Raw genomic sequence first — 9,252 nt, forward strand, 5'->3', positions numbered from 1 at the left:
AGAGAAATTTAAGTAAGAATCAGAAGCTCTTTCAAAATTTTCAGTGCTATAATGGATGTGCTATTTTAAATAGGTAGTTTTTACACATCACTTGTACCATCAAAACAAAATTACAATCATCAGTATTAATATAAGATCAGCCAAAACTTAAAAGTATTGTGCTATAAATGTGGTGTTTTCTTCTAGGTTGCATAACTGCAGCATTACAGAAGACGGCTGTGCTGCTCTGGTTTCAGCTCTGAAATCAAACCCTTCACACTTGAGAGAACTCAATCTGAGTGAGAATAAACTAGGAGACTCAGGATTAAACCTGATGTCTGATATACTGGAGGATCCACACTGCAAACTGGGCAACCTATAGTGAGTATCATTATCATAATAACTATTAGATTGTATATACTGTATGTATAGCCATTGGTATAAAGTAACATACTACTAATATTTTGTCACTTTACTTTTTTTCTGCCTATTTGTTTGTATTTTAATTTGTTGAAACTTTTACTTCGCTAAATTTTTTATCCAATTTAATTTTCTCTCATTACTAGGGTTGGGTATCATTTAGTTTTTTTCGATACCAGTGCCAAATCAATACTTTTAAAACGGTTCCGGTGCCTAAACAGTGCCTGAACTGATACTTTAAAAAAAGAGCCTCAAAACGATGGTGAATGACATTAAAGAATGACTTTTTTTTATTGAAGAATAAATACAAAAATTAAAGTATACCTAAATATATAAATATAATTAAATACAAAACACAACACATTTACATAGCAAATTCACAATAAAACCTAAGCCACCTAACCCAACTACAATAATTTAACAATGACACTAAATAACAGTTACAGTACTAAAAACAGCTAAGTAGTCTGTAGTCTTGGTATGCTACAAACCAGCTTTAAATTGCAGCAATTCTTCTGCAGAAATATGACCACTTTTTTTGCTTTCTCTGGCAAAATACGACACCTCTCCTGACTTACTGCATGTCCTGCACACGGTGAGCGTTATTTTAGAATGCATCACATTAAATGCCGTGACGGTGAAACCCCCTTGTGGAAGAAGAATGCCATCATGTTTACAACTGTGACAATGAGCGCTCATAACATTTTTAAATGAATAATTTATTAGATCTGTCAGTCTGTTATTTTTTAGGGACATAGATTTTACATGCGAGGTCCTGACTCTCTATGGTCATTAAAAATGTCCTTTGAAAAAGATTAGGGGTGTAACCCCGGCATCCTGGCCAAATTTGCCATTGCCCCTGTCCATCATGGCCTCCTAATCATACCCATATATACTGATTGGCTTCATCACTGTCTCCTCTCCACCAGTAAGCTGGTGTGTGGTAGGCCTTCTGGCGCAATATGGCTGCCGTTGCATCATCCAGGTGGATGCTGCACATTGGTGCTGGTTGAGGAGATTCTCCCCTTCCATATGTGAAGCGCTTTGAGGACCCAGAAAAGCGCTATATAAATGTAACAAATTATTATTATCATTTTTATTATTATTACATTTTCACACTAAACATGACGCGGAACAAAACAAACCTTAATTGGTTGCGTTAACAGACGAGAGATAAATGCCCTGCCTAGAGGAATGATACTCATAGCAAAATTTAGATGAACGAACAGAGAAGCATATAAGGCTTAGAATTTTTTTTTTTTTTTTTTTTTTTTTTTTAAGGATGATGTGACTGAATTACACACGCATTAAATATATCAACATATAAAACAGGATTTGAATCTTATCTTGCAGCAGACCCCAACTTATGAACGGAAGTGAATCAACCTGCCAGTTCGTTACCTGATATATGCAATACTTACCTGAAGTAAGGTGACAGCGTCCCGTCAAGAAGCTACTATCACTACCTCGATGACACTTTGATGATCTGTTGTCTTTTGAGCGTATAATCCATTTCTCAGCTGTGCAGCATATACCTGACATGGCTCCCAAGTTGCTCTTTGAAGAAATAGTTTTATTCATGGCCGAGAGATCACTGGCCACAACAACCAATTGAGTCTCTTGAATAGAAAGATACATGAACATTTCAAATCATACGGTTGAGTAAAAACAATGTCACTCGAGTCTTCTTCACTGTGATTAGTTCCTGTGATTGGTTTGATATGATAAAAGCTAATCATATGACTGTTAGTTCTACTGTGTTAAGCAATTTTTGGCTAAGTATATGTGGCCTTTGACCAGAGCATCCTTAGTCTGCATTTCTCTGTACATTTAATGTGGAAATACCCATCACATAAAATATTTCTATCACACATATCAGTGGATTAAAGTAGTCACCAGGAAAGGTTGTGTGTTACAGCGATTGTACTACATTTTCTAATATTGTAGATCTAAATTTTAAGTATTAAAGGGGAAACTATGCAGTGTTTTTTTTTATTAGATTTTTTTTAGAGAGTCACCGAGTTTTTACAACAGTATTGTCAAATATCTATTCCGAAAGCTGTAGGGGAACCCTATAGAGAAACCTGCGAGCAAAAAGCGAAAAAAACAGCGAAGAAATTACCAAAACTGCATAGCGCCGCTTTAAATGACCTTAATAATATGAATTTTAAGTAAATATGGTGTAAAAAAGTTCTTTGTGAAATTTCAACACTTATGTAAATATGTCATTAACTGCCATTGTAGATATATCTTCTTATACGGCATATGAATAACAGCAAATGACCAACTAGCTCTCTTTTAGCTCAGCTTCTTTCCTTTTTCAGATTTTTTTTTTAAACATTAACAAACTATTTTTGTCATTGGTTAGGATTTTTCCATTAATTTAGTTGTTTTGTAAACTTAATATATTTAACAGTATTGATGCTGTTCTTTTATGTTTAGAGATAGTAATATTTGCAGAAACGATCGTGATATTCATAAAATATGCCCCCTGTGTCTGGTTAAAGTCTGCAATCATTGCTAGATATGTCAAAATCTTCCCGGCGATTGGGAAGTGATTGGTAAATAACATATCTGTAAATGCCAAAGCAATAACAAATTCATAGAAGGGCATGTAACAAGTTGAATTAGTTACTGCCCCTTTAAGGTGGAATGCACTCTCTCAGTGGTGAGTGAGCAGACGCATGAGGAGCGCGACCTGTGAATATGGCATATGCATATAAAGCCAGTTTAATATTTCTGTTACTCTTAAGCTTGTTTTATTTCTATTCAGTTACGCAGTTGTTAGTGAGTATTTTGCAAACTGCCCATGTGAGCGTGGGATCGATGACACTGATATTACTAGATTACCACTGCACTGTGGAATATCAGTAACATGAATCTTGGCATACACTTTGTTTCTATGCAGACTCTATTGGCTAACCGTTTGCTTTCGTTTTCAATATAAGATACTCCTTATCACATTCAAAGCACTCCATGGTCTTGCGCCCCTGTATATTTCTGATCTCAGTCATACCTACTCCCCAGTTTGCACACTTAGATCTTCTGATACCAGTCTATCGTTGATTCCACGGCACAAACTACCATAATTTGGTGGAAGGGCATTTTATATCGCTGCCCCCACTCTCTGGAATTTCATTCCCCAACACATTTGCAACCTTTCATCATTAAAAAGTTGAAAAAGTTAACATGAGATTAACAACATAACACATAGTTGTATATACACTGTTCAAGAAGTTTAATAAAACATTCAATCAATTTTGTCCTTTATCTATCCATGATGATTTTGTGTTTGTTGAGAAATAAATGAGAAGTTTTATCTTCTTCGTTCTGTAGCTTGTCTAACTGTGCTATTGGAGAAGGCGGCTTTGCAGCTTTGGCTTCGGCTCTGAAGTCAAATCCCCCATACCTGAGAGAGCTGGATCTGAGTATGAATAAACCAGGAGATTCAGGGGTTAAGCTGCTCTCTGATCTATTGGAAGATCAACAATGTAAATTGGAGAAACTACAGTAAGTTAAAGATATACTCTTTTCATTAGCAATGCTTCCATCCAAAGTTGCAAATGTAACTTATGTGCAAAATTGAAATATCACATAAAACATTTGCGAATAAAGCAGTGTTCAAGAAAACAAAATCGTCACTTCCTAAAAAAATTCCACAAAATATCTGTAATAAAAATGGAAGTTTCTGCAATCGGTGAAGCCACCGTGGCTACATCATAAATGACTTGCGTCTCAGAGCATGCAGTCGAAGCACAATAAACTGTCATGTCATCTCGCATTCCGATGCCTGGTTTTTAAGAATGCAATCATGTGAGACACTTCATAAGTGGATTCGTCATTCTGATGACAGGACTTTGATCAAACCAACATTTGAGATACTGTTCAATAAATTGTTCTGCTGGTTAGTCCAGTTATCCAATTACATCCACTGTTGAGGCAAAGTTTTTTGTTTCACATCAAGAAATTTATTTGGTTAATGTGTTTCTAATTGGATAAAAAATGATCCGCCTCAATTTAGCACATATGGTTTTTATGCACATTTTAAGGAATTTGTGTGGTTTTTCTATCAAGTGTTTTTTTCATGCGATATCTCAAAATCGGAGAGGAGAGAATCTAATTGCATGTAGTCGTTATAACAATTTAATACAACAACATTCAGGAACAATAGGAGAACCAACCTGAACACTGACCAGAACAGACAAAGAACTGAGCCAAACAGGAATTCTGTCAGGACCACTACCGTCAAATATAATTGACAATTAGCACACAGTTAGGATTGGTGGTATGGTTCCGTTCTGGGCGAGAACTCCCTGCGCATCCATGCAGCCTAGCATGGATAAGAGCAGGGAGAGCAGCAATAACCCCCCAAAACAAAACCATATGCCAATATCCCCCAAACCCAACTGACAGCGCAATCTGGATGCTTTTGTAGTTACCTGAGTGAGCCAAGGCAACAAGCATGTTGCCAATACCTGAAAAAGCTTGAGCAACAGCATGTTACCAACAATACCGAAAAGCCTTAAGCAACAAACTTATGTTGCCCTTACCTAGATGACCTAAACGAGTATGTTGCCAATACCCACATAAGCCATAGCAACAAGCATGATGTCAATACCCGAAATGCTTAGCAGTAAACATGCATATTACAATGAATGGTTACATCCTGATGTTAGCATCCTATGTTGAGCACTATAGATCCAATCTTATGGGGGAAGCATCACTGCAAGCTGGACCATGCAAGGACACACTGCAACAAGCGTGTTGCTGTAGCCATTTTAACAATTGTATGGGATCTATTGGGGGAAGCTTACACCCCTAGTGGCAGCAAAATCTGATACAACAAGCATGTTGTATAATCGCGGAACTATTGCTAAAACTAGTGTCGTTTGGCAAGGGAAGCATACACCCTACAGCAATAGCTATGACTAGTGGCAATAAACTGATACAACAAGCATGTTGTATAAATCACAGAACTATTGCTAAAACTAGTGTAGTTTGGCAGGGGAAGCATACACCCTACAGCAATAGCTCAGACTAGCAGCAACAAAACTGATACAACTAGCTTGTTTGTATAACCATAAAACTAGTATTAAAACTAGTGTAGTCCGGTCGGAGAAGCATACACCCTCTAGCTCTGAGTCAGATGCAGTCCGCAGCTAAGCAATGAAATACAGTGTGCTTCCTCATTCATGAACATGATTTCTGCTCCTGTCCTATGAATTCCATCGGCTGTGGAGGTGAAGATGACGACTCCCATGATTCCGCACTCCTTCACAGGACCATCAAGCTACGATGTTGTTAGTGTTGTTGAATACCAGACCTCTGCGGTGAATGTACTGTGTATTTTGCACAAGTATGTTACCGATATCTAGATAGCTTTAGCCACAAGCATGTGGTAACTTTAACACAGCATGTTGCAGTTATCAGATAGAATAAAGAACAGGCATTTTTCCAATGCAACCAGATAAGCATAAAACAACGCTTGATTACTACAGCATGTTGCTGAGGACAGCATGCATATTCAATAACATTGCACTAGCAACCACCATATGGTACTAATAGCAATGTTGCTGAAATGATAGCATATTGTTGATGCCTGATAAGCTTAGCACAGCATGTGACAATGACACCAGGTATAAGCCTAAAACACAGCCATGTTCCAAATAACAACCTTAAAAGTAAAACAACCATGTTACCAATAGCAACTAACAGCTTTTAAAGCTAGCAGTTTTCAATAGCCACTAGATAGCCTTTAGAACAAGCAGTGTTTCAATTATATATATATATATATATATATATATATATATATATATATATATATATATATATATATATATATATATATTTTTTTTTTTTTATATATACACAGCTTAAATATACCACCATGTTGAATTTCAGCCTATAAAAATGCAATCCCTTAAAAAACAATGCATTAAAATGAAAGCACGGTATACAATACACTATAGCTTTAAGAACGCCGTGTTTCCAAGAACTAGATAGACCAAGCGTGTCCGATAACGCTGAAGTGACTCAACTGAATAGTGACTGTTTACTATGTCTTTTTTAAAGCTGTGCCACAGCAGAATTATTCCATTTGCATCATGAATTGTTAATTCCTATCAAGCAAACTGCTTGAATCTGTGCTGCATAGAACATTAAAACACAGCGTGTGCAACACAATCAGTTGCCAATGACAACACATAATTGCCAATGACAACACATAGTAACACACATAGCCAATATGATCGCATAAGCCTAGCAAGAGCATTTAATGAAAACGACTAAGTTAGATAAGACCAAGCCACACGTATAGCATTAGCAACAAGCATGTTGCCAATGCCCTGATAGCTTTTAACAATGAATATTAAAAAGGACTTAGCTTAGCTTTGTGAAGACTTTCAGAGATGAATGGAGAATGAATCACGTCGAGTCCTGTGTCAATAATGCAGCGATGCGAGCAGCAATGCAGACTGAGGTCACTTCCAAATCAGGCAACTTATGATCAATGCGGCAAATCCCGTGTTTAAGTTTAAGATGAATCTGCGGTGAAATCCTTGTGGGGATCGAATTCCTCTTGCTAATTTCCCGATTACACGATTCCTTGTGAGATGATGTTGTTTGCCTGCCAAATTTCACCATTTAATTACCTCCTGAGAAACAAGATAGCTGCTGATAATACTGAAGGAGCTTATATATGTATACGGTGATAGGCGTATTCCTATAGATAGATGTGGATCAGCTGAGAGTCAGCTGATGCAAGCTTGACTAACATGACCTGCCAGAACTAACTCTATGCTTGATTATAAATACACACGATAATGAGGGGTAAAACAAGGCACAGGTGGGACTGATCAGTGAACTAATTAGGAACCATAGTACAAAGGACACAGGGACTAAACAAGGCAAATTAAACTAGACTTAATTAACCAAAAAAACTGACAATAAGTGGCACATTTAGGGAACATTTTTCATATTATATTCCTCATTCCTCAAATCAGTGGTCTCAAACTTAATTCCTGGAGGGCCACAGCTTGCTCCAACCCTAATCAAATACACCTGATCCAGCTAATCAAGGTTTCAGGATTACTAGAAACTTCCTTGCAGGTGTGAGTTTAACTGAGCTTAACTGTGCAGAGCAGTGGCCCTCCAGGAATTGAGTTTGAGACCACTGCCTTAAATGTTCTTAGTTTCTCTTAAAAAAGGTCTTCAAAAAGTCTTTATGTACTCTTATAAAACTTGCAAAAAAAACTGAAAAAGGGGGAACACAGACTAGAACTCAAAGACTAGAAGATTCAATGGCTCGAAGGTAGGGATGGGTACCGTTTACATTTTATCAATATCGATACAGATACCACTTATCGATACCGGTAATTATTGATACTGTTCCCTTTCAAAAGCTACAATCGATGCTGTGCTAATCAGCGCACTGGGAACGTCTTTAACGTGACCAGCTGTGAATATGTGTGCAACACGTCAATGAAATTGACCAGGGACTTTTATAGCCTCGGCTATAAATAGATGAGCCACAGCTGCATAGACAGGTATTTTGTCTTCAGACCATACTGTGATGTGTGAGCTTCTCAAGCTCTCAAAAACTCTCTATTTCCTCTGGTAGGAGTTAGTTTTTGCTAGGCAGTGCGCGGAAAAATCTCTCTCTTTTTCCTCTACACTGTCTGACAAGTGAAAAACAAAACAAACGGTGTGCCTCCATGTTCACGTCCTATGGCTGAATCAGACACAAATCAACGCTGTTTTGTTTGTTTGGGGAAAGAGCATGCTGGCCTTGCGTTTGAGCATGGTGATTGCGAGCACTGTGGAATGTTCACAGTTAAAGTAAAAGACTGGGGACCAGCTCGCTGTGCACAGCAGCCTCATAATGGACCTGAGACAAAAATCCTGAGTTTTTTTTTGTCCCAGGTCTGTGGGGGTGTGCCCCTTCGGGACAGAGCATGTCAAATACACCAATCAGCTCCTACCTGACACCCCCACGAAACCACTGTAACAACCCTTGTTTGGCAGCGGTTTCCAGCGAAATGTTGAATGTTCTGTTGTTTCCTGTTATCGCCCCGGAACAGAACATTTAACATTCACCCAACAGGAAGTATTAAAATTGGTACCCCTTTAAAGAGACTTTGGCAACATGAAAGCTACTGCCGAGTATCTCTCTTTGCGTCCTAAAGACAGTAAAAAGGAATATGTTGCCCTCCTCGTTTTAATGGTGTGGTTCCCACTACCATGAAACAGGAATAGGCACATCTGCTGTCACAAAAGAAGAAATGAGGGACTGCGTCCGTTTTTAGATCTTTGAGGCTTCAACCATTCTGTCAGAACGCTCAAGTTCAAGATGCTAACTATCAAGAAGATTGTGTTGCAAATTCAACATCGCGATTGGTTCTTCACGGTCGATCTTAACCCCCTGAGGTCGGCTGTCGCGCCGGCGCGATAGGCTCGTTTTTTTCCGTATGAGTGCAAAAAAAAAATAAAAAAAAAAAATAATTTTTATCTTATATGCTTGTGTTATACATCAATCGATCCTGTTTAGTGTGTATTTTTTTTTTTGTGTATGCTCATAATAAAAACAAAGTGTTGTGCTTTTTGCCAAATAAAGAAAAATAAACATGATGCGAGTTCTGCCTACTCTCCGTCAGTGAAGTCAATTCTGAAACACGTCCGAAAATGAACTGTAACTCAGCGAATACTCAGTCAAACAGGCATACAGTCACACAGGCATGAAGCTTGAATTTTCTTCTTTTAAATGAAGTAATTTTTATGAGAAACAAATATTCACAGTTTATGTAATATGTATGCAAAGAGAGAGATGTCAGTCGTTCTCATCTCAGCTAATTAAGT

This window comes from Scardinius erythrophthalmus (assembly GCF_964197995.2).
Source record: "Scardinius erythrophthalmus genome assembly, contig: HAP1_SCAFFOLD_218, whole genome shotgun sequence".
Taxonomy (NCBI): domain Eukaryota; kingdom Metazoa; phylum Chordata; class Actinopteri; order Cypriniformes; family Leuciscidae; genus Scardinius; species Scardinius erythrophthalmus.